Source organism: Hordeum vulgare, chromosome 5H, assembly GCF_904849725.1.
Source record: "Hordeum vulgare subsp. vulgare chromosome 5H, MorexV3_pseudomolecules_assembly, whole genome shotgun sequence".
Lineage (NCBI taxonomy): Eukaryota > Viridiplantae > Streptophyta > Magnoliopsida > Poales > Poaceae > Hordeum > Hordeum vulgare.
In genome coordinates this window covers 381,182,280-381,209,986 of record NC_058522.1, presented here as the reverse complement: position 1 = coordinate 381,209,986, position 27,707 = coordinate 381,182,280, and positions in this window count along the sequence as shown.

Below are 27,707 nucleotides of genomic sequence, written 5' to 3'. Positions count from 1 at the left end.
TAAGCACTGTGAGCACGCGTCGTGCTAGCTCGCGCTTCCTTATTTACTAAGTTTTCCATATTATTGGTGTTATAAATCTAAACACGCTACCATTTCCCGCGACCCCTCCCATCGGTTTCTGGCCCTTCTCCCATCGGTTCCCGGTGCGAGTATCGATGCTCATATAGTAAAATACTAGTAGTCAGGGCATTTGAATCGTTGCCATCCCTCGTCCACCACCATCTCCACCCACCATTACTAAAATTTTCAGTAGCCATGGCTTATCTTCAAACAACACCCCACGTCCCCCTCCCTCCATAGTCCCCCTCCCACTCGAACTCTAGATCGTCGGCGCTACCACCGCCGGCGCCTCCAACCCCTGCCGGTCTGCCCGTGCCTCCTAGCTTAGATAATGAAGTTCAACTTACCTGCTACCTCTTGATCTTGCGTTGGTTTTTCCCTTGAAGAGGAAAGGGTGATGCAACACAACAACAGTAAGTATTTCCCTCAGTTTGAGAACCAAGGTATAAATCCAGTAGGAGTATCAAGACAAGTCACCAAAGTACCTGCGCAAAAACAAACAAACTTGCAGCCAATGCTATAAAGGGGTTGTCAATCCCTTCACGATTAATTGCAAGGTGAGATATGAAGGTGGAAAGTGCAACAAAGTTAAAGTGTAGAGCTGAAAATATGATGTGAAGTAGACCCGAGGGCCATAGTGCTCACTAGAGGCTTCTCTCATGATAGCGAATATTATGGTGGATGAACGAATTACTGTCGAGCAATTGATAGAACCGCGCAAAGTAATGATGATATCTAAGGAAATGATCATACATATAGGCATCACATCCGAGACAAGTAGACCGATACTCTCTGCATCTACTACTATTACTCCACACATCGACCGCTATCCAGCATGCATCTAGTGTATTGAGTTCATAACAAACAGAGTAACGCCTTAAGCAAGATGACATGATGTAGAGGGATAAATTCATGCAATAGATATAAACCCCATCTTTCTACCCTTGATGGCAACAACATGATGCGTGCCTCGCTACCCCTTCTGTCACTGGGTGAGGACACCACACGGTATGAACCCAAAACCAAGCACTTCTCCCATTGCAAGAATTATAGGTCAAGTTGGCCAAACGAAACACACAACTCGAAGAGAATTACAAGGATACGAAATCATGCATATAAGAGATTAGAGGAAATCAAATAATATTCATAGATAATCTAATCATAAATCCACAATTCATCGGATCTTGACAAACACACCTCAAAAGAAGATTACATCGGATAGATCTCCATGAAGATCATGGAGAACTATGTATTGAAGATCCAAGAGAGAGAAGAAGCCATCTAGCTACTAGCTATGGACCCGAAGGTCTATGGTGAACTACTCACGCATCATCGGAGAGGAAATGGTGTTGATGAAGAAGCCCTCCGTATCCGAATCCCCCTCTCGCAGGGCACCAGAACGTGCCCCAGATGGGATCTTGCGGAGACAGAAGCTTGCAGCGGCGAAAAAGTATTTTCGTGGCTCTCCCTAGCAGTTTGGGATTTTTCGGGGATTTATAGGCGGAAGAAGTAGGGCAAAGGAGCCACGGGGGGCCACAAGCCTGCTAGGCGCGCCCCCCAGGCCGCGGCTAGGGGGCTTGTGGCCTCCCCTGGGGTCCTTTGCCTTGATTCCCAAGTCCCCTGTGTATCTTCTGTTACGGAAAAAATCTTTCCAAAGGTTTTATTCCATTTGGACTCCGTTTAATATTCTTCTCTGAAAAGGTTCAAAAACACGGAAAAACAGGAACTCGCACTTAGCACTGAGTTAATAGGTTAGTCCCAAAAAAGATATAAAATAGCATAATCATGCATACAAAACATCCAAAGTTGACAAGATAATAGCATGGAACCATCAAAAATTATAGATACGTTGGAGACGTATCAAGCATCCCCAAGCTTAACTCCTGCTCGTCCTCGAGTAGGGAAGTGATAAAGACTAAATTTTGTTTGTGGAATGCTACCTAACATATTTTTCCTTTGTAACTTCTTTCTTGTGACATGAATGTTCAGATCCGTAAAATTCAAAACAATAGTTTACTATTGACATGAAAACAATAGAATTTCAAGCATGCTAGCAAAGTGATCATGAACTTTTGAAATAACAAGGCCAAAGAAAGTTATCCCTACAAAATCATATAGTCTGGCTATGCTCCATCATCCCCACACAACGAATTTAAATTATGCACAACCCCGGTATTGGCCAAGTAATTGTTTTCGCACTATTACTTTCTCAAACTTTTTCAACTCTCACGCAATACATGAGCGTGAGCCATGGATATAGCACTATAGGTGGAATAGAGTGTTTCGGAGGTTATGAGGCAAAAAGGAGGAGATGGTCACATTGACTCGGCATACCAACGGGCTATGGAGATGCCCATCAATAGATATCAATGTGAATGAGTAGGGATTACCATGCAATGGATGCACTAGAGCTATAAGTGTGTGAAAGCTCAAAAGGAAAACTAGTGGGTGTGCACCCAACTTGCTTTCTCACGAAGACCCACGACAATTTTGAGGAAGCCCATCATTGGAATATACAAGCCAAGTTATATAATCAAAATTACCACTAGTATATGGAAGTGTCAAAACAAGAGACTCTCTATCATGGAGAACATGGTGCTATTTTGAAGCACAAGTGTGGAAAAACATAGTAGCATTGTCCCTTCTCTCTTTTTCTCTCTCTCTTTTTTTGTTTGGGCTCTTTGGCCTCTTCTCATTTTTTTTGGTGGGCATCTTTGGCCTTTTTTTTAATTTCCTCACATGGGACAATGCTCTAATAATGATGATCATCACACTTTTATTTACTCACAAATCAATACGTAGAGCAATGATGACTCTATAGGAAATGCCTCCGACGGTGTACCGAGATGTTCAACGATCTAGCTTAGCGTATGACGTTGGAACATCTCGCTAGCTATATTACGATCATGCAATGGCAATATGAAAGTGACGGCACAAGTCATGAGACGGAACGGTGGGAGTTGCATGGCAATATATCTCGGAATGGCTATGAAAATGCCATAGTAGGTAGGTATGGTGACTGTTTTGAGGAAGGTATATGGTGGGTTTGTGCACCGGCGAAAGTTGCGCGATACTAGAGAGGCTAGAAATGGTGGAAGGTGAAAGTGCATCTATACCATGGACTCACATTAGTCATGAATAACTCATATACTTATTGCGGAAGTTTTATTAGTAATCGAAACAAAGTGCTAAACGCATACTCCTAGGGGAAGGGTTGGTAGGTGTTAACCATCGCGCGACCCCGACCACCACACAAAGGATGACAATCAATAAATCAATTATGCTCCGACTTCCTAACATAGCGGTTCACCATACGTGCATGCTACGGGAATCACTTACTTCAACACAAGTATTTCTAGATTCACAACACCCTACTGATGACCCACAAGTATAGGGGATCAATCATAGTCCTTTTGATAAGTAAGAGTGTCAAACCCAACGAGGAGCAGAAGGCTCTGATAAACGGTTTTCAGCAAGGTAATAACTGCAAGCACTGAAAGTAGCGGTAACAAGTGATGGTGTAGTGAGGTGAAACGTAGCAAGCGAACAAGTAACAAGTAGTAGCAACGGTGCAGCAAGTGGCCCAATCCCTTTTGTATCAAGGGACAAGCCTGAACAAAGTCTTATAGGAGGAAAAAACGCTCCCGAGGACACACGGAAATTTCTACAATGCTAGTTTAATCATGTTCATATGATTCGCGTTCGTTACTTTGATAGTTTGATATGTGGGTGGACCGGCGCTTGGGTACTGCCCTTACTTGGAGAAGCATCCCACTTATGATTAACCTATCTCGCAAGCATCCACAACTACAAAAGAAGAATTAAGACAACGTCTAACCATAGCATTAAACTAGTGGATCCAAATCAGCCCCTTACGAAGCAACGCATATACTGGGGTTTAAGCTTCTGTCACTCCAGCAACCCATCATCTACTTACTACTCCCCAATGCCTTCCTCTAGGCCCAAATATGGTGAAGTGTTATGTAGTCGACGTTCACATAACACCACTAGAGAAAAAGACAACATACAACATATCAAAATACCGAACGAATATCAAATTCACATGACTATTATCAGCATGACTTATCCCATGTCCTCAGGAACAAAAGTAACTACTCACAAAGCATAATGATAATCATGATCAGAGGTGTAATGAATAGCATCAAGGATCTTAACATAAACTCTTCCACCAAGTAATCCAACTAGCATCAACTACAAAGAGTAATCAACACTACTAGCAACCTTACAAGTACCAATCGGAGTCGCGAGACGGAGATTGGTTACAAGAGATGAACTAGGGATTGGAGAGGAGATGGTGATGATGAAGATGTTGATGTAGATGCCTCCCCTCCCATGAGAGAAGTGTTGGTGATGACATGGCGATGATTTCCCCCTCCGGGAGGGAAGTTTCCCTGGCAGGATTGTCCTGCCGGAGCTCTAGATTGGATCTGCTCAAGTTCCGCCTCGTGGCGGCGGAGAAACCACGAAAAAGCTCCCGATTGATTTTTTCTGGAATGAAACCCTTCATATAGCAAAAGAGGGGGCGAGTGGGCCGTCAGGGAGCCCACAAGCTTGCCATCCGCCACCAGGGGGGTGGCGGTGGCAGGGCTTGTGGCGCCCCGGTAGCCCCCCTCTGGTACTTCTTTCGCGCAGTATTTTTATATAATCCCAAAAAATTACACTTAATTTTTCAGGGCATTTGGAGATGTGCACAATAGTGGACTAAAATTTGCTCCTTTTCCAGTCCAGAATTCCAGCTGCCTGAATTCTCCCTCTTCAAATAAACCTTGCAAAATAAGAGAGAAAAGACATAAATATGGTACCACAAAGTAATATAACAGCCCATAAAGCAATAAATATCAACATGAAAGCATGATGCAAAATGGACGTATCAACTCCCCCAAGCTTAGACCTCGCTTGTCCTCAAGCGAAAACCAAGTTCCATAAACATGTCCACATGTTTAGGGACGAAGGTGTCGATAAAACATAATACGGACATGAGGGCATCATGATCACACATAGAACAACAATACATCATGAAGATTCTTATGGGAAAGTAAAAATTCCTTCACAAAGCAAAGCATGAAGCAAAAACCTTACCGAGAAGTAACCAACAATAGTCCAAAGTCATTGAAGCAATTGCAATTTATCACAACATCGGAAAGAGTGAAATAAGAGCTTGTAAGGCAAACCCACATACTCAATCATTTCTTTTGTTTTCCACAATTTTTACAACTCACGTGATATTCATGGTGTCAAAGTTTCAGCTGGACACAGAGGAAGATAGGGGCTTATAGTTTTGCCTCCTAACTATTTACCTCAAGGGTAAAGTCAACAACAATAAAGCATAAGTACTCAACTCCAAGTTCATATATGAATATAGATCTTTCCCAAGCATGTGACGGTAGCCAAGACAAAGGCAAAAATAGGGAATTGGTGAAGATCACCATGACTCTTATAAGGGCAAAAAGTAAAGGTACAAGATAGGCCCTTCGTGGAGGGAACCAGAGGTTGTCATGCGCTTTTGAGGTTTGAATGCGTGTCCTCTTAGTGCGGAGGAACGTCACTTTATATTGCCTCCTGTGATAAAGAACTTTATTATGCAGTCTGTCGCTTTTATGTCTTCCTCATCACAGGTTCGTACAAAGCTTATTTTCCACACACTAATAGATCATACATATTAGAGAGCAATTTTTATTGCTTGCACCGATGACAACTTACTTGAAGGATCTTATTCAATCCATAGGTAGGGATGGTGGACTCTCATGGCAAAACTGGGTTGAAGGTTTATGGATGCACAAGTAGTATCTCTACTTGGTGCGGGAGTTTTGGCTAACATGAGGTGGAAGCAATCGTCACATGCTAAGGGATCTCTAATCATATAATATTGTTTGGAACCAAGCAAACACAATTCATTATGTAGTCTTCCTTGTCCAACATCTACTCCTAAGCATGTAATAGTTTGGTGAGTGCTCACAATTGTAAAAAGAGTCTAAGATGATATATTTATATGTGAACCTCTCTTTCCTTATTACTTCTTATTAATTGCAACAATGACTGAGGTCTATGTTGATTTATTCTCAACAAGTTTCAATCATCATACTTGTCATATGTGAAGCTATCACTTTCCATAAGATCATCTCATGATCTTTCATGCTATCGTTCTTTTCATACTTTTGATCATGGCACAAAGCAAAGCCCTTGACTAAAATACTCTTTATTATATAGCTCGTAAGCTCGAATACAAAGGGGGAGAGACAAAAGCAAAATACTCAAACTAAACACTAAAGACTTATTCCTCTAAAAGAAGAAATAAAAAATGAAAAGGAAAGGACTAAAACAAAGGTAAAAGCAAAAGATATAAAGGTGATACGATACCAGGGAAACTCCCCCAAGCTTGGCAGAAGCCAAGGGGATTGCCCATACCAATGCTTAGTTGACTTCCTTTGGTGGTGATGGTGGTGGAGTTGTCGCCTTTGATTCCAAGAGAGCTATCAACCTTTGATTTATACCTTTGAGATCTGTGACATGGTTTTCCAGCAAAACAACTTCACGAGAAAGGGAAATAATGCGAGCACGAGTTGTTTCGCAAAACCTCAAGAGTTCAGTCAAGGATGGAGACAGCACGTGGAGGAAGGGTTGGAGAAAATCTAATCCTTCAACGTCTTCAATGTTGAACATAGGTTGAACTTCCTCCCTAGCTTGGGTTTTCTCCTTAGCTTGGTCCCTGGCTTCCGTGACTTCTACTCTTTTCAGATCAGCATCTACTTCCTCATGAACTTGGTGAAGATCATTCTCCCCCAACAGATTCCTGAGACATCTTTGCTCTAAATCTGCAGCAGACAACAAGCTCGAAACGAAAATAGAGGAAAACTGCACGATACGGAGATCAAAACTTTCGAGCGAATATATATTGATTTTTTCTAGACCAGAAGGAGTGTTCCGCAAGAAAACAGAGTCCGGGAGGCACACTAGGTGCCCACAAGCCCTCCCTCCGCCACCAGGGGGTAGGTGGCGGCTTCCAAGCTTGTGGCCGCCTCGTGCACTCTCCGGACTGCTTTTTATTTTTCTAATTTTCCAAAAATTCCAAAACGGAGTAAAATTCCTATTGGAAAAGCATCAGAGTCCAATTTCTTACCGAAACAGATACCTCTTCGTTTTCAGGGTCTGAAACAGGCTGATAAACATCCCTTATGTACTCCTCTGGAGTTATGACATTGATGATATTGGTCTCAACATTTATGGGAGTACCAGAGATGTAATGCTTGATTCTTTGCCCATTTACCACTCTAGGAAAATTTCCTTCCGTGTAATTGATTTTGATGGCACTGGAACGATATACTTCCTCGATAACATGAGGACCTTCCCATTTAGAGAGAAGCTTGCGTGCGAAGAATCTCAAACGAGAATTGTATAGCAGGACATAATCACCTACATTGAACTCCTGTTTTTGTATTCGTTTGTCGTCCCATCTCTTAACCTTTTCCTTGAACAACTAGGCATTCTCATATGCCTGGGCCCTCCATTCATCTAATGAGCTGATATCAAACAACCGCTTATGACCGGCAAGTTTGAAATCAAAGTTGAGCTCTTTGATTGCCCAATAAGCTTTGTGTTCCAGCTCAAGAAGTAAATGACAGGCCTTACCGTAAACCATTTTATACGGCGACATGCCCATGGGATTCTTATTAGCAGTTCTATAAGCCCATAGTGCATCGTCAAGTTTGCTAGACCAATTCTTTCGAGATCTATTGACGGTGTTTCGTAGGATCAATTTGATCTCCCTATTACTCAACTCCACTTGACCACTGGACTGAGGATGATAAGGAGATGCAACTCTATGGTTGACATCATACTTAGAGAGCATCTTGCGGAGAACACCATGAATGAAGTGTGAACCGCCATCAGTCATCAAATATACAGGGACTCCAAATCTTGGGAAAATGACTTCTTTAAGCATCTTAATAGAGGTGTGGTGATCAGCATTTTTAGTGGGGATAGCTTCTACCCACTTAGTGACGTAATCCACAGCAACTAAAATGTGAGTGTACCCATTGGAACTCGGGAAGGGTCCCATATAATCAAATCCCCAGACATCGAACGGTTCAATGACAAGTGAATAGTTCATAGGCATTTCCTGACGCTTACTGATGTTCCCTATTCTTTGGCATTCGTCACAAGACAAGACAAACTTACGGGCATCCTTGAAGAGAGTGGGCCCATAGAAACCTGATTGCAATACCTTATGGGCAGTTCTATCTCCAGCGTGGTGTCCTCCGTAGGCTTCGGAATGACACTTCTGCAAGATCTGCCCCTGTTCATGTTCACGCACACAATGTCCAATAACACCATCTACTCCTTCCTTATAAAGGTGAGGATCATCCCAAAAGTAGTGTCTCAAATCAAAGAAGAATTTCTTCTTTTGCTGATAGGTGAAGCTGGGTGGTATGTATTTGGCTACGATATAGTTTGCGTAATCAGCATACCACGGTGCACTATGTGAAGTGCGGATGACATTTAATTGTTCATCAGGCAAGCTGTGATCAATAGGTCGTGGGTCATCAAGGACATTCTCTAGCCTAGAAAAGTTATCTGCTACAGGGTTATCACCACCCTTTCAGTCAACGACGTGCAAATCAAATTCCTCTAGCAGGAGAACCCATCTGATCAGCCTAGGCTTAGCGTCCTTCTTCTCCATAAGGTACTTAATAGCAGCATGATCAGAGTGAATAGTGACTTTGGAATCAATATATAAGATCTGAACTTTTCACATGCAAACACGACTGCTAAAATTTCCTTCTCCGTAGTGGCATAGTTTCTTTGGGCACCGTCTAGAGTTTTACTAGCGTAATGAATGACATTCAACTTCTTGTCAACTCTTTATCCTAGAACAACACCAACAGCATAATCACTAGTATCGCACATGATTTCAAAGGGCAAGTTCCAGTCAGGTGGTTGAACAATAGGTGCAGTTATCAAAGCATTCTTAAGTATTTCGAAAGCTTCCTCACAATCCTCATCAAAAACAAAAGGAACATCTTCTACAAGAGGTTGGTAAGAGGCCTAGAAATCTTAGAGAATTCTTTAATGAACCTTCTATAGAAACCAACATGACTTAGGAAACTTCGTATACCTCTGATATCTCTGGGGCAAGGCATTTTCTCAATTGCATCAACCTTAGCCTTATCAACTTAAATGCCTCTTTCAGAGATTTTGTGTCCTAAGACGATACCTTCATTAACCATAAAGCGACACTTCTCCTAATTCAAGTCGAGGTTGGTATCTTCACATCTCTGTAAGACTCGATCAAGGTTACTGAGGCAATCATCAAAGGAAGACCCGTAAACGGAGAAGTCATCCATGAAAACCTTGACAATCTTTTCACAAAGGTCAGAGAATATAGCCATCATACATCTTTGAAAGGTGGCAGGTGCATTGCATAAGCCAAAAGGCATACGTCTATAAACAAAGGTACCGAAGCGGCAGGTGAAAGTGGTTTTCTCTTGATCAGATTGTGCAACAGGTATTTGCGAAAAACCTGAATAACCGTCTAGAAAGCAGAAGTGTGTGTGTTTTGATAGCCTTTCTAGCATTTGGTCGATAAACGGCAAAGGATAATGAACTTTCCTGGTTGCCTTGTTCAGTTTCCAGAAGTCTATCACCATCCTATAGCCAGTAATAATCCTATGCGGGATTAGTTCATCCTTATCATTAGGAACGACGGTGATACCTCCCTTCTTAGGTACGCAATGTACTGGACTTACCCAATCACTATGAGCAACAGGATAAATGATTCCTGCTTCGAGAAGCTTTAATATTTCTTTTCTAACGACCTCTTTCATCTTAGGATTTAATCTCCTTTGATGATCAGCAACTGGTTTAGAATCAGGATCGGTTTTAATCTTATGCTGACATAGAGTGGGACTAATACCCTTAAGATCATCAAGAGGATATCCAATAGCAGCACGGTGCTTCCTCAGAGTTTTTAGTAACTTCTTCTCTTCGTGCTCTGAGAGGAGAGCACTAATAATAATAGGATATATCTCCTTCTCATCAAGATAGGCATGCTTAAGAGTATCAGGCAACTGTTTAAGCTCAAACACAGGATCACCCTTTGGTGGGGGAGGATCCCCAAGCAGTTCAACAGGCAGATTATTCTTGGATATTGTTCTAAGACAATTTTATCTATCTTATCTCTTTCCTCCATATGCATATCATTTTCATGCTCAAGCAGATATTGCTCTAAAGGATCCGTAGGAGGTACGGCAATAGAGGCAAGAGCAATGATTTCATCCCTTCGAGACGACTCTTTTTCATGGGGTTTTCTTCCAAACTTGGAGAAGTTAAATTCATGAGACACACCCTCGAAACTAACTGTGACAGTCTGCTTAATGCAATCAATGTGAGCATTGACAGTGTTGAGAAAGGGTCTACCGAATATGATGGGACAAAAGCTATCTTGTGCAGTACCAAGGACGAGGAAATCAGTAGGATACTTCGTCTTACCACACATGACTTCTACGTCTCTCACAATTCCCAGAGGGCAGATAGTGTCTCTATTAGCTAGCGTAATAGTGACATCAATGGGTTCTAGCTCGGCAGGTGCAATCTCATCTTTGATTTCATCATATAGAGAACGGGGTATTGCACTAACACTAGCTCCCATATCACATAAACCATGGTAACAGTGATCTCCTATCTTAACAGAAACAACGGGCCGGCCAACTATAGGTCCGTATTTGTCTTCCGCGTGAGGTTTAGCAATTCTAGCAGAGTCCTCACAGAATTTGATAACATGCCCGTCTACGTCTTCGGTTAAGAGATATTTAATAATAGCAACACTAGGTTCAACTCTAATCTCCTCAGGGGGTGCAAGTGGTCTAATGTAACCCCTACGTATCACAGTTGGAGCTTTAGAATAATCATTTATCCTAGCAGGGTACGGTGGTTTCTCAGCGTAGGCACAAGGAACAACAGGATCACTAAAAGTAATGATTTTCTCCTCAACTAGATTGGTTTTGACTATGTTGCTTTCTACAGCAGGATGATACTTAAACCACTTCTCTTTGGGAAGATCAACATGAGCAGCAAAAGATTCACATAGAGAAGCTACTATCTCAGAGTCAAGTCCATACTTACGCTAAAATCTCTAAAAGTGTTTGTCTCAACAAAAGATTTAACGCAATCAAACTGGAAATTCATACCTGACTCCTTACCTTCCTCCAGCTCCCAATCTTCAGAGTTACTTTTGATTCTTTCCAATAAATTCCACTTGTGGTCAATATCCTTCTTCATAAAAGAACTGGTACAAGAAGTGTCAAGCATGGTACGATCTTCATGAGAAAGCCGAGCATAAATGTTTTGAGTGATAATTTCTCTCGAGAGCTCATGATTGGGGCATGAATATAGCATTGATTTAAGCCTCCCCCAAGCTTGAGCTATGATTTCCCTGTCACGAGGCCAAAAGTTATAAATAAAGTTCCGATCACGATGTACTAAATGCATAGGATAAAACTTTTGATGAAATTCCAATTTCAACCGATTGTAGTCCCATGATCCAGTATCATCACAAAGCCTATACAATGTCAACGCCTTATCCTTCAAAGATAAAGGAAAGACTTTCTTCTTTACCTCATGCTCGGGCAAACCTGCAAGCTTAAATAAACTACAAACTTCATCTACATAGATAAGATGTAAGTATGGATGTGAAGATCCATCTCCTGTAAAAGGATTAGCGAGCAGTTTCTCAAGCATACCCGAAGGAATTTCATAAAATATATTTTCAGTAGGTACCTCAGGTTGAGGAACTACTCCTCGTGCTTCCGTTCGTGGTGAAGATACCCCGAACAAACTCCTCAAAGGAACAGTTTCCATAGTGACAAGTGACATTAAATTTCAGCATAGTATAAAAATGTTTCCTTACCAATTTCTACTTACCAAAGGCACTTCACTCCCCGGCAACGGCGCCAGAAAAGAGTCTTGATGACCCACAAGTATAGGGGATCAATCGTAGTCCTTTCGATAAGTAAGAGTGTCGAACCCAACGAGAGCAGAAGGCTTTGATAAACAGTTTTCAGCAAGGTAATAACTGCAAGCACTGAAAGTAGCAGTAACAAGTGATGGTGTAGTGAGGTGAAACATAGCAAGCGAACAAGTAACAAGTAGTAGCAACGGTGCGGAAAGTGGCACAATCCCTTTTGTAGCAAGGGACAAGCCTGAACTAAGTCTTATAGGAGGAAAAAACGCTCCCGAGGACACACGGGAATTTCTGCCATGCTAGTTTCATCATGTTCATACGATTCGCGTTCGTTACTTTGATAGTTTGATATGTGGGTGGACCGGTGCTTGGGTACTGCCCTTACTTGGACAAGCATCCCATTTATGATTAACCTCTCTCGCAAGCATCCGCAACTATAAAAGAAGAATTAAGACAACGTCTAACCATAGCATTAAACTAGTGGATCCAATCAGCCCCTTACGAAGCAACGCATAGACTGGGGTTTAAGCTTTTGTCACTCTAGCAACCCATCATCTACTTACTACTCCCCAATGCCTTCCTCTAGGCCCAAATAAGGTGAAGTATTATGTAGTCGACGTTCACATAACACCACTAGAGGAAAAGACAACATACAACATATCAAAATACCGAACGAATATCAAATTCGCATGACTTATCCCATGTCCTCCGGAACAAAAGTAACCACTCACAAAGCATAATCATAATCATGATCAGAGGTGTAATGAATAGCATCAAGGATCTGAACATAAAATCTTCCACCAAGTAATCCAACTAGCATCAACTACAAAGAGTAATCAACACTACTAGCAAGCTTACAAGTACCAATCGGAGTCGCGAGACGGAGATTGGTTACAACAGATGAACTAGGGATTGGAGAGGAGATGGTGCTGATGAGGATGTTGATGAAGATGTCTCCCCTCCGACGAGAGGGGTGTTGGTGATTACGATGGTGACGATTTCCCCCTCCGGGAGGGAAGTTCCCCGGCAGGATCGTCCTGCTGGAGCTCTAGATTGGATCTGCTCAAGTTCCGCCTCGTGGCGGCGGCGAAACCACGAAAAAGCTCCCCATTGATTTTTTCTGGAACGAAACCCTTCATATCGCAAAAGAGGGGGCCAGTGGGACGTCAGGGAGCCCACAAGCTTGCCATCCGCCACCAGGGGTGGTGGTGGCAGGGCTTGTGGCGCCCTGGTAGCCCCCCTCCGGTACTTTATTCGCACAATATTTTTATATAATCCCAAAAAATTCCACGTAACTTTTCAGGGCATTTGGAGATCTGCAGAATAGTGGACTAAGATTTGCTCCTTTTCTAGTCCAGAATTACAGCTGTCTGAATTCTCCCTCTTCAAATAAACCTTGAAATATAAGAGAGAAAAGGCATAAATATGGTACAACAAAGTAATATAACAGCCCATAAAGCAATAAATATTAACATGAAAGCATGATGCAAAATGGATGTATCACCTACTAACATAACTCTAATATTACCAAATCCATATCTCAAAACTAATTGAGAGGAATCAAACTTCTGTTTACTAATCAATGCACATGAATATGGAAGTTTTTATTATATCCTCTTTGGGTGCCTATCATCTTTCATGGCACACGCCAACTACCAAGTTACTTAGAGAGAGCACTCTCACAAAGATATAAGTGAAGATCGAGAGTTCTTATTTCTCCAAAATATGCCACCGCCATGCTCTTAAAAGATCTAAGTGAAGCACTAGAGCAATGTTATCTAGCTAAAAAGATATAAGTGAAGCACATGCGAGCTAAATTGCCTAACTCAAAAGATATAAGTGAATCTTAATGAGTATTCTAGCAAATTCACAATGAGTGCATGTCTCTCTCAAAAAGGTGTGCAGAAAGGATGATTGTGACGCAACAAAAAAGAAAAGACTCCTATAATACACGACGCTCCAAGCAAAACACATATCATGTGGTGAATAAAAATATAGCTCCAAGTAATGTTACCGATGGATTGGAGGCGAAAGAGGGGATGCCTTCCCGGGGCATCCCCAAGCTTAGGCTTGTTGGTGTCCTTGAATTGGCTTGGGATGCCTTGGGCATCCCCAAGCTTGAGCTCTTTCCACTCTTTATCCCATTGTCCATGAGAACATCACCCAAAATTTGAAAACTTCACAACACAAAACTTAAACAGAAACTCGTGATATCATTAGCATTAGAAAACAAACCACCACCTCTTTAGGTATTGTAGAAAACTTGATTTCTATTTATATTGGTGTTATATTACTGTATTCTCACTTTTCCATAGCTAGTACCCCCCGATACTATCCATAGTCTCATCAAAATAAGCAATCAACACAAGAAAAACAGAATCTGTCAAAAACAGACCAGTCTGTAGCAATCTATATACTTCGTATACTTCTGGTATCTCAATAATTCTGACAAATTACGACCTTTGGGGCAATTGGCATATCAACCAGATGCAAAAATAATCAAATCAAAAGCTCTTTCTGGATAGGAATGAAAAATAATTTCGTGAGCGAAAAGTTTCTGTCTTTTTCACCACGATCAAACAACCATCACCAAAACTAGTCATAAAGATTCTACTTGGCACAAACACAAAAAGAAACACAAAAACACAATCATAACTGAATTATGATGGTGTTGACACAACAAAATAGAAAGCGAAAAGCAAAGATAAATTCATTGGGTTGCCTCCCAACATGCGCTATTGTTTAACGCCCTTAGCTAGGCATTGATAATTCAATGATGCTCACATAAAAGACAAGAATTGAAGCACAACGAGAGCATAATAAAGCATGTGAAAATCACATCTAAGTCTAACATACTTCCTATGCATAGGCATTTTATAGGAAAACAAATTATCAAGACAAGCAATAACGACGATATGCAAGGAAGAAGAAAGAGACAATAGCAATCTCAACATAACGAGAGGTGATTTAGTGATATGAAAGTTTCTACCACAATATTTTCCTCTCTCATAACAATTACATGAGGATCATATTCAAATTCAACAATATAGCTATCACATAGGATATTCTTTTCATGATCCACATGCATGCAAAGTTGACGCTCTTCAAAAATAGTGGGATTGTCATCAACTAAAGTCATGACTTCTCCAAACCCACTTTCAATATTATTGCAAATATCATATTCATCATGAGGATTTAACAAATTTTCAAGATCATAAGAAAAATCATTACCCTAATCATGATTATTGCAACAAGTAGTGGACAAAGCATAACTAGCATCCCCAAGCTTAGGGTTTTGCATATTTTTAGCATGATTGACATTAATACAATTCATAGTGAAACCATTGCAATCATGTTTTTCATTCAAGGAGCCCTCGTGAATCACTTCATAAATTTCTTCATCACGATTTTCAGATTCACGCATCTCAAGCAAAACTCCATAAAGATAGTCAAGTGCACTCAACTCACTAGCAATTGGTTCAACATAATTGGATCTCTTAAAGAGATTAGCAAGTGGATGAGGATCCATATCAATAGATTTTCAGCAAACGAAGATGCAAGCATATTGAAGGCACATAGCACACAAGCAAAGGAAAGGCAAACGAAATAGGAAAATATTTTTGTATATTTTTGGTTTTCAGAAGTGGGGGAGAGGAAAACGAGAGGCAAAAGGCAAAAAAAAAGTAAATGCAAGAGATGAGTTTGCGAAAGTTACTTGGATAAGCTTCACTTAGAATAGTCCCCGGTGCCAGAAATTGACACGTTGAAGGGAGACTATTCTTGACTTCTACTCCCCGGCAACGGCGCCAGAAATACTTCTTGCTACCTCTTGAGCTTGTGTTGGTTTTTCCCTTAAATAGGAAAGGGTGATGCAGCACAGCAGTAGTAAGTATTTCCCTCAGTTTAAGAACCAAGGTATCAATCCAGTAGGATTATCAAGACAAGTCACCAAAGTACCTGCGCAAAAACAAATAAACTTGCACCCAACACTATAAAGGGGTTGTCAATCCCTTCACGATTAATTGCAAGGTGTGATCTGAAGGTGGAAAGTGCAACAAAGTAAAAATGTAGAGTTGAATATATGATGTGAAGTAAACCCGGGGCCATAGTGTTCACTAGAGGCTTATCTCATGATAGCAAATATTACGGTGGGTGAACGAATTACTGTCAAGCAATTGATAGAACCGCGCAAAGTCATAATGATATCTAAGGCAATGATTATACATATAGGCATCACGTCTGAGACAAGTAGACCGATACTGTCTGCATCTACTACTATTACTCCACACATCGACCGCTATCCAGCATGCATCTAGTGTATTGAGTTCATAACAAACAGAGTAACGCCTTAAGCAAGATGACATGATGTAGAGGGATAAAATCATGCAATAGATATAAACCCCATCTTTTTAGCCTTGATGGCAACAACACGATGCGTGCCTCGCTACCCCTTCTGTCACTCGGTGAGGACACCGCATGGTATGAACCCAAAACCAAACACTTCTCCCATTGCAAGAATTATAGATCAAGTTGGCCAAACGAAACCCACAACTCGAAGAGAATTACAAGGATACGAAATCATGCATATAAGAGATCATAGGAAACTCAAATAATATTCATAGATAATATAATCATAAATCCACAATTCATCTGATCTCGACAAACACACCGAAAAGAACATTACATCGGATAGATCTCCATGAAGATCATGGAGAACTTTGTATTGAAGATCCAAGAGAGAGAAGAAGCCATCTAGCTACTAGCTATGGACCCGAAGGTCTGTGGTGAACTACTCATGCATCATCGGAGAGGCAATGGTGTTGATGAAGAAGCCCTCCGTATCTGAATCCCCCTCCGGCAGGGCACCAGAACGTGCCCAGATGGGATCTTGTGGAGATACAAGCTTGAGGCAGCGGAAAAGTATTTTCGTGGCTCTCTCTGGAAGTTTGGGATTTTTCGGGGATTTATAGGTGGAAGAAGTAGGGCAAAGGAGCCACGGGGGCCCAGAAGCCTGCTAGGCGCCCCCCAGACCGCTGCTAGGGGGCTTGTGGCCTCCCCTGGGGTCCTTTGCCTTGGTTCCCAAGTCCCCTGCGTACCTTCTGTTACGGAAAAAATCTTTCCAAAGGTTTTATTCCGTTTGGACTCCGTTTAATATTCTTCTGTGAAAAGGGTCAAAAACACGGAAAAAACATGAACTAGCACTTGGCACTGAGTTAAGGTTAGTCCCAAAAAATATATATAATAGCATAATCATGCATACAAAACATCCAAAGTTGACAAGATAATAGCATGGAACCATAAAAAATTATAGATACGGTGGAGACGTATCATTACCCAGCGATTCCCATACCACCCCCCTTGAGTTTTTAGATGAGGCCTGCGATGTCCCTCCCAGCCAGATCGACATCCCCTACTCCAGTGAGTCATAGACTAAGCCCGACCATGTATCCGAGGGAGCCCGAGGGGCATTCGTCCAAAATAGGTTTATCATGGCCTCTCAGGCGGACATTGGCAAGCTGACCGCCGTTCGTCCCGCCTGTCCATCCAAGAGAAACACCTCGCCACAGAAACCGGCAAGGATGTTGACTATGTTGCCGTGTCGAACGCTTCACGTCAGTGGACTAGCGTATTACTATATCTCCTGAAAGCTGGCTACGACCTCAAGCTCGTCGACAGCGACGGCTTCACGCGGGGCATGTCATAGGTTAAATGGTCCATCCCCAACCCCTCTGGTTCAACCACAATGTAGATCTCTTCGAAGGACCTGCCGCTGATCTCCTCTGCCACATGGTCAACGATTTTCTATCCTTGTACGCAATCAAGCCCATTTTGTCATTTCGGAAGGACACGTTGTGTGCTGGCGGCTTGGGATCCTCAATTTCCAAGTCATATCTCATCGACCACAACCACGAGGAGGGCACCCACAAACGGTCTTCCTAGGTGAAACAATGCATCTGCAACATCATAGAGCGTACCATGGGTCTGTGCTGTTCCAACTCGAAGGATCCCGTCCATGACAAGTGAGGCAACATCCTATCAGAAATCTTACTTTTTCTAACCTGCTAAACAGTACCTTTTATTGTAGTAGTTTTTGCCATGCGGTGTTTTAACTATGTCGTGTTTAATTATTTTAGTTATGTAAAAATGTAATGTTAAATAGGGCTATGTGATGTTTAAGTATGAATTTTCCACTTCAGTTTTACGAATGGCTATGTTTGGTTGTTTATAGTGAGTAGATGTCTTGTTTATCTGTATTTGGTTGTTAGGTTGGTTGCAGTAAGCATTTGTCCAGTTTTCAAGCACGTGCCTTTTTATTTGTATTTGCTTGTTACGCTGGTTCGAGTGAGAATTTGTCCAGTATTCAAGAAATTCCCTATTTATCTGTATTTGCTTGTTAGGTTGGTTGCAGTGAGCCTCTCTCTAGTTTTCGATGGCTATATTTGGTTGCTATGCTAATCATATATGCCCTGTTTATTTCACTTATTCACGATGTGATATTCATTACGTGCAAGTCAGAACTCTGTAGTTTGAATGGCTATATTTGGTTCCTGATATATTTGAAGTGAGCATTTGTCTAGTTTTCAAGCATATACTGTCGTGGGAATGAAACTGACAGTAGAGCAGTAGGGTACGAATGGAGAGGGCAGAGTCCTAGCTACGGCAAGCTTGTACACAAGATGTATGAGTTCAGGCCCCTCTCGTAGAGGTAACAGCCTTACGTCTCAGTGCTCGGGAGCTCTTGCGTTGTGGAGTATGTGATACAGGGGGTGCGAACCCTTGTGCCTGAGGGGAGGGGTGGCTTATATAGAGTGCGCTACCCCTCATCAAGGCTCGACATCTAAAGGTTCAATCAATAAGGTTTAAAGGTGTACATTACTGATAACGTATGTATGTAAGTAATGTTATTCATGGACATCAGCTGAATGCCTGCCCGTTGGCCTCCCTAGTGGTGGCTTCTGGTCTTCTGCGTCGACTAGTGTCTTCCGTGTCGACTAGTGTCTTCCGAGTGAAAGTTGGTCGTCGTGTGAAGAGGAATATCTTCTGAGTGACTTATAGATGCCATGGTCAGCTAGTCGGAATCTTCTTTGTGCCATTCTAGCTAATAATGAGGTACCCTTAGGTAGGACACTAAGGTCAGGCATGTAACCCTACCCTAGGTATATATCCCCATCATTAGACCCCGAATGGATCATGGTTTGAGTGAGGAAGGGGTCGATGTGGATTGTGTTGAGCCATACTGATCTCGAACATACTTCTGGGTTTGATAGAACTTCATGTCGACTGAAACCTTCGTGAGTCACCTTGATCGATTCTATTGTGAAGCATGTCCGAGTGAATTTTAGTACTTGAAGTTAATCGGAGTGACCGATGAGATCTTTGAGACGTGACGGATCACTTCGTTAGGTTCGGATTTCACGGGATTCAAAATTTTGGTTTCCGCGCGCTGTGCGGTGATGACGCAACCACCAGGTAAAGTGGGGCAATGACGCCTCGATTATCACGTCATCATTATCTCCACGCGTCACATCTCCTGGGTTAACAGGATAGGCAGAGATCTGGGGGGTCCACCCGTCAGCGACTCATTCGGGAAATTATATAAATCTGACCAGCACTAGGGTTGAGGCAGTGCCTTCCTTTGATTCTTCCTCGCCTCTCTCCACCTCCGTTCCTCACGCGCTTCTTGGGCTCATCTCCGCCGCTGCGTCAATGACGAAGAGCAAGACAACCAAGCTCGAGCGTGCCAAGAAAGGCGGTAAATCGAAGAAAACAGGCGGCCGAACTGCGCTGCCACCGGGGTGGATTCACGGAGACTTTCTCCCGTCCACCATCAGAGAAGAGGACGTCCTGGAGCTTGTTGAGCATGGGATGGTGGCCGAAAAATCTTGGAGGCTGCCATAGGGAGATCTCGAGCCGGAGCCCCATGAAGGAGAACGAGTCCTTCTCTTGACCCATATTGAGCGAGGTTTCTCTCTGCCCCCGCATACTTTTATTCACGGCTTTCTCTATTATTTAGGAGCACAACTTCATCATCTCCCTCCAAACACCATTGCATATCTCTCCGCATTTGTCACACTGTGCGAGTGCCTTCTGGGTTGTCCTCCTCACTAGGGGCTGTTCAAGCACATCTTCTCTGTTCGATCCCAAATACTGAAGAAAGAGAACCCGAGTGACAGCAGGACCATCGTTATCCAGTTATGCGGCGTTTTAGGGATCCAAAAGAGGGGTAGGAGTACGTATCCCCAAATGACCCTTCCTGAATCGGCCCGGAATTGGCAGTCGACATGGTTCTATTGCAATGATGTTGCGTCTCCGAACATGTCGACTGGCCTTCCTCCTTTTACCTTGGAGTGTCCGACTGCTCCTAGGTCGATAAATGTGTTCGAAGACAAGAAGACTGAGGTGGAGATGTTGGTAGCTGAAGTGATTAACTTGGTCCGAGGTGGGGTGATGGGAATGGATCTGCTCGAGACATTCCTTGGTCGGCGCATCCAGCCGCTTCAGTCGAGAGACCATGCCATGTGGCAGTACTCGGGTCCTGGGGACTCCACTCGGTAGCATCCTTAGGAGGTTTCGGAAGAAACTGTAGCCCAGTGGATCAAGAGCATCACTGGTCCTTGTGACAATCCCATGGGATCCAAGCGGGTTGCACCTTATTCTGCCGAGAACAAACCATGGAAACTGGTATGTTGTATCCTTTATGATTGCTTTCATGTCTCTGTCGAGTGACTGTACATTCGACCGACTCACTTTGCTACTTTTGTTTCTTGTAGGAGTGGACAAACTTGCATTCTCCCATACCTAACGGGCAACAGTTAGACATCGGAGGGGAAAGTGAAGGTGACAACGTTGGCAGTGATTACGCTAAGGAGGGCGAGGAGAGTGAGGATGACTCGGATGAGAGTGAGGAAGAAGATCAGTCTCCTCCACGTCCCGAATCGCGGTCCAAACATCGCCATGATCCAACAGCCGCTCCGAGCAATACCTTAGCATCTAGCAGCAGGGACGTGAAGCGTGACATAGCTGTCGCGATTGACTCTGCAGAAAAAGCTACCAAGCAACCTAAGCCTGATGCTCCCAAGCCTCGGAAGGCGCTGCCTCAGATGAGAATTGTCGTGCCAGTTGCTTCAGCGTGAGTATTTGTCTCTTTATTTGTTTTGTCATTACGACTTTCTGCGTCTCTTATGACCGAGTGAAATATACCCACCAGAGCTGCTACCTCGGTGACAACGGCTGTTGGAGCCGAAGAAGATCCCATGGACTTGGACGTTGTGGACATGCATGTTTCTCAACAAGGTATGATAAGTATTTGTTTTACTCTGTTTTTTTGGACTGAATCTGTGGACTGAACTAACCGACACTGTCGATTGACAGCCTCATATGTCATTCTCTTGGATGATGAACAAGAACTGCAACGTACGGCTGCGAAACAGACTCAGGGTACGCTTGTAGCGCCTACGTCAAGTGTTCCTCCAGCCAGTCCGACTGCTCTGATTATAGCTCCTCCGACTGGTTCAACTATTGTGACAACTATGCTGACTGCGCCTCCTTTGGTAACTCGCGTTACCACTGCTATGATAGCGACCCCTTCAACACTTGCATATACTATGCAACGTGTCCTGGAGGATCAGACTAGAGCCGCGAAGGAGGCTATGATACAAGCTGGACTCATGATGCAGCGGGCCACAGAGGCGTTCGAGTCTAGTAAGTTGGCATATGAAGCCAGTTCGATGCTGCAAGCGAACATCCGTGTAAGTGCCACTATAAGTTAATTTCCGATTGAATCTTGTCAATCTTGCTTTTACACCCACCCGGGGTACGTTGTATGGTAGTTTGTGTTTATTCCAGTGAGGGCACGCTGAGTGAACCCACTGGGTGTAGTCCCCAAGACAGTTGTCGAATGCTTGCATTGGCAGGGGTCTGATTTCAAGAGTTATTCTCCTTTTTGACTTGGCCAGGCCGGACCTGGGCGAGTGTCTTTAAATCCAGTGGGGGCACGCTGAGTGCACCCACTAGGTGTAATCCCCGAGACCGTTGTCGAATGCTTGCCTCGGTAGGGTATAATTGGAAAACACTCTCTGTTTCTTTTTCATGACTCGGCCAGGTCGGACCTGGTTGGGTGGTTTCATATCCAGTGGGGACACGCTAAGTGCACCGAGTGGGTGTAGTCCCCGAGACTAATGTCGATCGTTTACGAAGGGCATTAGTCTTAAGAACTTGGGTGGGTGCATCGGGCCGCTGTTTGGTCGAATGAATTGTATTTCTCCACTCGGAAGTAGAAAAAATACTAGTGTCGACTGAATTATTCTCTTGATGTTTTTCAGAAATCCTATGATATTGGATCAAAGTACACCAAGGTGGAATCAGAAAAGAACCAGCTTCAGCTGGATTTGGAGGTGAAAACCAATGACTTTTATGCCTTGAAGAAGACACTTGAGGACAAGACAAGTTCCTTGCAGAGCTTAAGGAAAGGTCCGAAGCTGATGAGAAGAACCTTTCGGACGTTGGCACGTTCGAAGACGAAAACGCGAAGTTGAAGAAAGAGCGGCTCGAATGGGGAAAAAAGCTTGATCAAATGGCGAAGAGGGGAAATGCCATGGAAAAGTTGGTGGAGGACTTCCTGAACAAGATGCTCGCAACGCTTATTGGTATGATTCCTTCACCGAGTGAATATTTACAAACTTTACCGAATGAATTGTGATTGATTCTTCATTTTTTCCCTCATACAGAATTCTGCCCGGACTTCGAGAAGGAGACTGAAGACGTGAAGCCGTTTCTGGACCCCATTAAGTCACCTATTCCAGATGTTACGACCGTAGACATGCTCCATTGCAACGCTCGCCTCTTGAAGGTCCAAGGGTACAATACCCGACTACAAGCTGCTGCAGGGAAGATTGATAAGGAGTTGTGGCGTGAAGACACTTTCCTGTCTGATCTGGAACCTGTGATGAGACGTCTGGGTGAGATTCCCGACAGAGTGCATGTGTTGAAGAAGTTTGATGCGTGATGCGGGGCTGATGTGACCCTTTCACTCGTCAGAGTCCATTGTAAGGAAGCAAGAGAAGACAAGCTGAAGGAACTCCAGGTGGCAAATACGAAGAAGCTCCAGTTTGAAAATTTCATGGAGACCTTCATCGGCGCGGGGATCTGCATTGTTGATGGGATCGACCTTGATACCTTCGTTGAGCCTGCAAGCCCCGGTGATCCTTGAGATGAAACTATGATTACTTCCAAACTTTAATTCGACTCGGTATGCCGAGTGTTACTGTATCGTTAAAACTTCGTTCGGGTGTGGAATCCGAGTACTTTCCATCTGCATGGATGACTTTAATCCGCGCTGGATTCCTTTGAATTTATCTGCATTTGGAGTTTTTTTTATTTTTGAATGTTCTTGAGTAAATAGGTTACTATTCATTTGTAAAGATTTTTGACTTAAGCAATTGGTTCGTGGCTAAGCCTCCGAGTGAGAGGGTTGTCTTCACTCGGAGTAGTTTCTATACTTAGGAGAAGACTGGTTCGCAGCTAAGCACCCGAGTAAATAGATTGTTATTCACTCGGGAGGGTTTTTAACTTAGGCGAAACATGTTCGCAGCTGAGCCCCCGAGTGTAAGGATTGCTCTTCACTCGGAGTAGTTTCTATACTTAGGCGAAGACTGGTTCGCAGCTAAATATCCGAGTGAATAAATTGTGATTCACTCGGATGGGTTTTTAACTTAGGCGAAACATGTTCGCAACTAAGCCCCCAAGTGTGAGGATTGCTCTTCAATCGGAGTAGTTTCTATACTTCGGCGAAAACTTGTTTGGAGCTAAGCATCTGAGTGAACAGATTGTTATTCACTCAGAAGGGTTTTTTAACTTAGGCGAAACATGTTCGCAGCTAAGCCCCCGAGTGTGAGGATTCCTCTTCACTCATAGTAGTTTCTATACTTAGGTGAAAACTGGTTCATAGCTAAGTATCCGAGTGAACAGATTGTTATTCACTCGGAAGGGTTTTTTCACTTAGGCGAAACATGTTCACAGCTAAGCCCCCGAGTGTGAGGATTGCTCTTCATTCGGAGTAGTTTCTATACTTAGGCGGAAACTGGTTCGCAGCTAAGCATCTAACCGAACAGATTGTTATTCACTCGGAAGGTTTTTTTAACTTAGGCGAAACATGTTCGCAACTAAGCCCCCGAGTGTGAGGATTGCTCTTCACTCGGATTAGTTTCTATACTTAGGCGAAAACTGGTTCGCAGCTAAGCATCCGAGTGAACAGATTGTTATTCACTCGGAATGGTTTTTTAACTTAGGCGAAACATGTTCACAGCTAAGCCCCCGAGTGTGAGGATTTCTCTTCACTTGGAGTATGTTTTGGGTGTGAAACTGCTCGATCGAAATCGACACAAATAGAAGAAATTATGACTTCGACAAGAAACATTGTTCAGCAAACTCTCTTATTACATCAATCCAACTAGTTATCAAGTGTAAAAACGTCGGAGTAGATCCGCATTCCAAGCCCGGGGTTCATCGGGACTCTTCTTGAGGTTGTAGAGATGATAAGCTCCGTTGTTAAGTACCTTGGTGACAACGAATGGTCCTTCCCATGTGGGGGCTAGCTTGTGAGGTCTCTGCTGATCCACTCGGAGCACCAAATTACCTTCGTGGAACGTCCAACTCGTGACATGTCTTGCGTGGAAGTGACGAAGGTCCTGTTGATATGCAGTCGACCGAATCAAGGCCATCTCGCGCTCTTCCTCCAAGAGATCCACTCCGTCTTGACGCGCCTGTTCAGCTTCAGCTTCTGAGTACAAATCCACACGGGGGGAATTTTGAAGGATATCATTCGGGAGGACAGCTTCAGCTCCATACACCAGGAAGAAGGATGTGCGTTGATACGTCCATTTTGCATCATGCTTTTATGTTGTTATTTATCGCTTTTTGGGCTGTTATTACACTTCAAGGTACAATACTTATGCCTTTCTCTCTTATTTTGCAAGGTTTACATGAAGAGGGAGAATGCCGACAGCTGGAATTCTGGCCTGAAATTGGAGCAAGTTTGAGATACCTATTCTGCGCAACTCCAAACGCCATAAAAATCAACGAGGATTTTTTTCAGGAATTATAAAAAATACTGGGCCGAAGAAGTGCCAGAGGGGCGCCACCAGGTGGCCACAAGCCTGGTAGGCGCGGCCACCCCCCTGGCCGCGCCTAGGGGGCTTGTGGGCACCCAGCTGGCCCTCTGGCCCCCCTCTTCTGCTATATGAAGGGTTTCGTCCAGGAAAAAATCAGGAGGAGGCTTTTTCGAGGATTCGCCGCCGCCACGAGGCGGAACTTGAGCAGAACCAATCTAGAGCTCCGGCAGGACGATCCTGCCGGGGAAACTTCCCTCCCGGAGGGGGAAATCATCGCCATCGTCATCACCAACACTCCTCTCATCGGAGGGGACTCATCACCATCAACATTTTCATCAGCACCATCTCATCTCCAAACCCTAGTTCATCTCTTGTAACCAATCTCCATCTCGCGACTCCGATTGGTACTTGTAAGGTTGCTAGTAGTGTTAATTACTCTTTGTAATTGATGCTAGTTGGATTACTTGGTGGAAGAGTTTATGTTCAGATCCTTGATTCTACTCATTACCTCTCTGGTCATGAATATGAGTATGCTTTGTGAGTAGTTACTTTTTTTCCTGAGGACATGGGATAAGTCATGCTAATAGTAGTCCTGTGAATTCGGTATTCGTTCGATATTTTGATGTGTTGTATGTTGGTTTTCCTCTAGTGGTGTTATGTGAATGTCGACTACATAACACTTGACCATTATTTGGGCCTAGAGGAAGGCATTGGGAAGTATTAAGTAGATGATGGGTTGCTAGAGTGACAGAAGCTTAAACCCTAGTTTATGCGTTACTTCGTAAGGGGCTGATTTGGATCCACTAGTTTAATGCTATGGTTAGACTTTGTCTTAATTATTCTTTCCTAGTTGCGGATGCTTGTGAGAGGGGTTAATCATAAGTGGGATGCTTGTCCAAGTAAGGGCAGTACCCAAGCGTCGGTCCACCCACATATCAAACTATCAAAGTAACGAACGCGAATCATATGAACATGATGAAAACTAGCATGAAAGAAATTCCTGTGTGTCCTCGGGAGCGTTTTTCCTCCTATAAGACTTTGTCCAGGCTTGTCCCTTTCTAAAAAAGGGATTGGGCCACTTTGCTGCACCGTTGATACTTTTGTTACTTGTTGCTTGCTATGAATCATCTCACCACACAACTACCCGTTACTGATAATTTCAGTGCCTGCAGATATTACCTTGCTGAAAACCACTTGTCAGATCCTTCTACTCCTCGTTGGGTTCGACACTCTTACTTATCGAAAGGACTACGATTGATCCCCTATACTTGTGGGTCATCATGCGTCGAGTCGACCAGTTACGAGTTGTTCACAAGCCTCATAAGACCGATGGAAATTCAGTTACCCACGCTCCAGCAGCATGTTCCAAGTCCCGCATAAGTCGCGGTTTTAACCCTTTGAAGGATAAGGCCGTTTGCCCGTTCAGTTTGTCAATTGGTTTGGGGGTGTGCGACAGACGCATAATCCACCCGAGTGCCTTGAGCATAGCAAAAGTGCCTGAACTATTCTGAATCGAAGTTGGAGCCATTGTCCGTTATGATGCTGTGAGGAACTCCGTACCGAAATATTATGTCTCTCATGAACTTGATGGTGGTGCGTGAGTCCAACTTCTTTATTGGCTTGGCTTCAATCCATTTAGTAAACTTGTCGACTGCAACAAGCTAGTGTGTAAATCCACTCTCTCATGTTCGGAAGGGGCCGACTGTATCCAAACCCCAAACAGAAAATGGCCAGACGAGTGGAATGGTCTTCAAGGCAGACGTAGGCTTGTGAGACAACTTGGAATAGAACTCGCAACCTTCGCAGTGGTCAATAATATATTTGGCCATCTCATCAGCACGCGGCCGGAAGAACCCAGCTCGGTATGCTTTGGCAACGATGGTCCGGGAGGACGCATGATGTCCACAGGTCCCCGAGTGGATTTCTTCCAGGCTCAGTCATCGCTCCTCAGGGGAGATGCACTGTTGAGCTACACTGGTAACACTTTCTCTGTATAGCTGATCGCCCATCATAGTAAAAGCCTTCGATCTACGAACTATCTGCTTAGCTTTGGTTTCATCTTCAGGGAGTTCCCTTCTCAGGATATAGGCAATGTATGGGACTGTCCACTCGGGTGTGATCACCAGGATTTCCAGAACTAGATCAACCACTGTTGGGACGTTGATACGTCTCCAACGTATTTATAATTTTTGATGGTTCCATGCTATTATCTTATTAACTTTGGATGTTTTATATGCATGAATATGCTATTTTATATCTTTTTTGGGACTAACCTATTAACTCACTGCCAAGTGCCAGTTTCTGTTTTTTCCGTGTTTTTGACCCTTTTTCAGACGGAGTCCAAATGGAATAAAACTTTTGCGATGATTTTTTTGGACCAAAAGAGACCCTCGAATCTTTGGAAGAAAGCCAGAAGAGCCACGAGGGATTCACAAGCCCGGGAGGCGCGACCCCCCTTGGCCGCACGTACCAGGCTTGTGACCTCCTCGTGGGCCCAACCAACGTAATTCCACCGCCATAAATTCCTATAAATACAGAAACCCCAAAAAAGAAACCTAGAT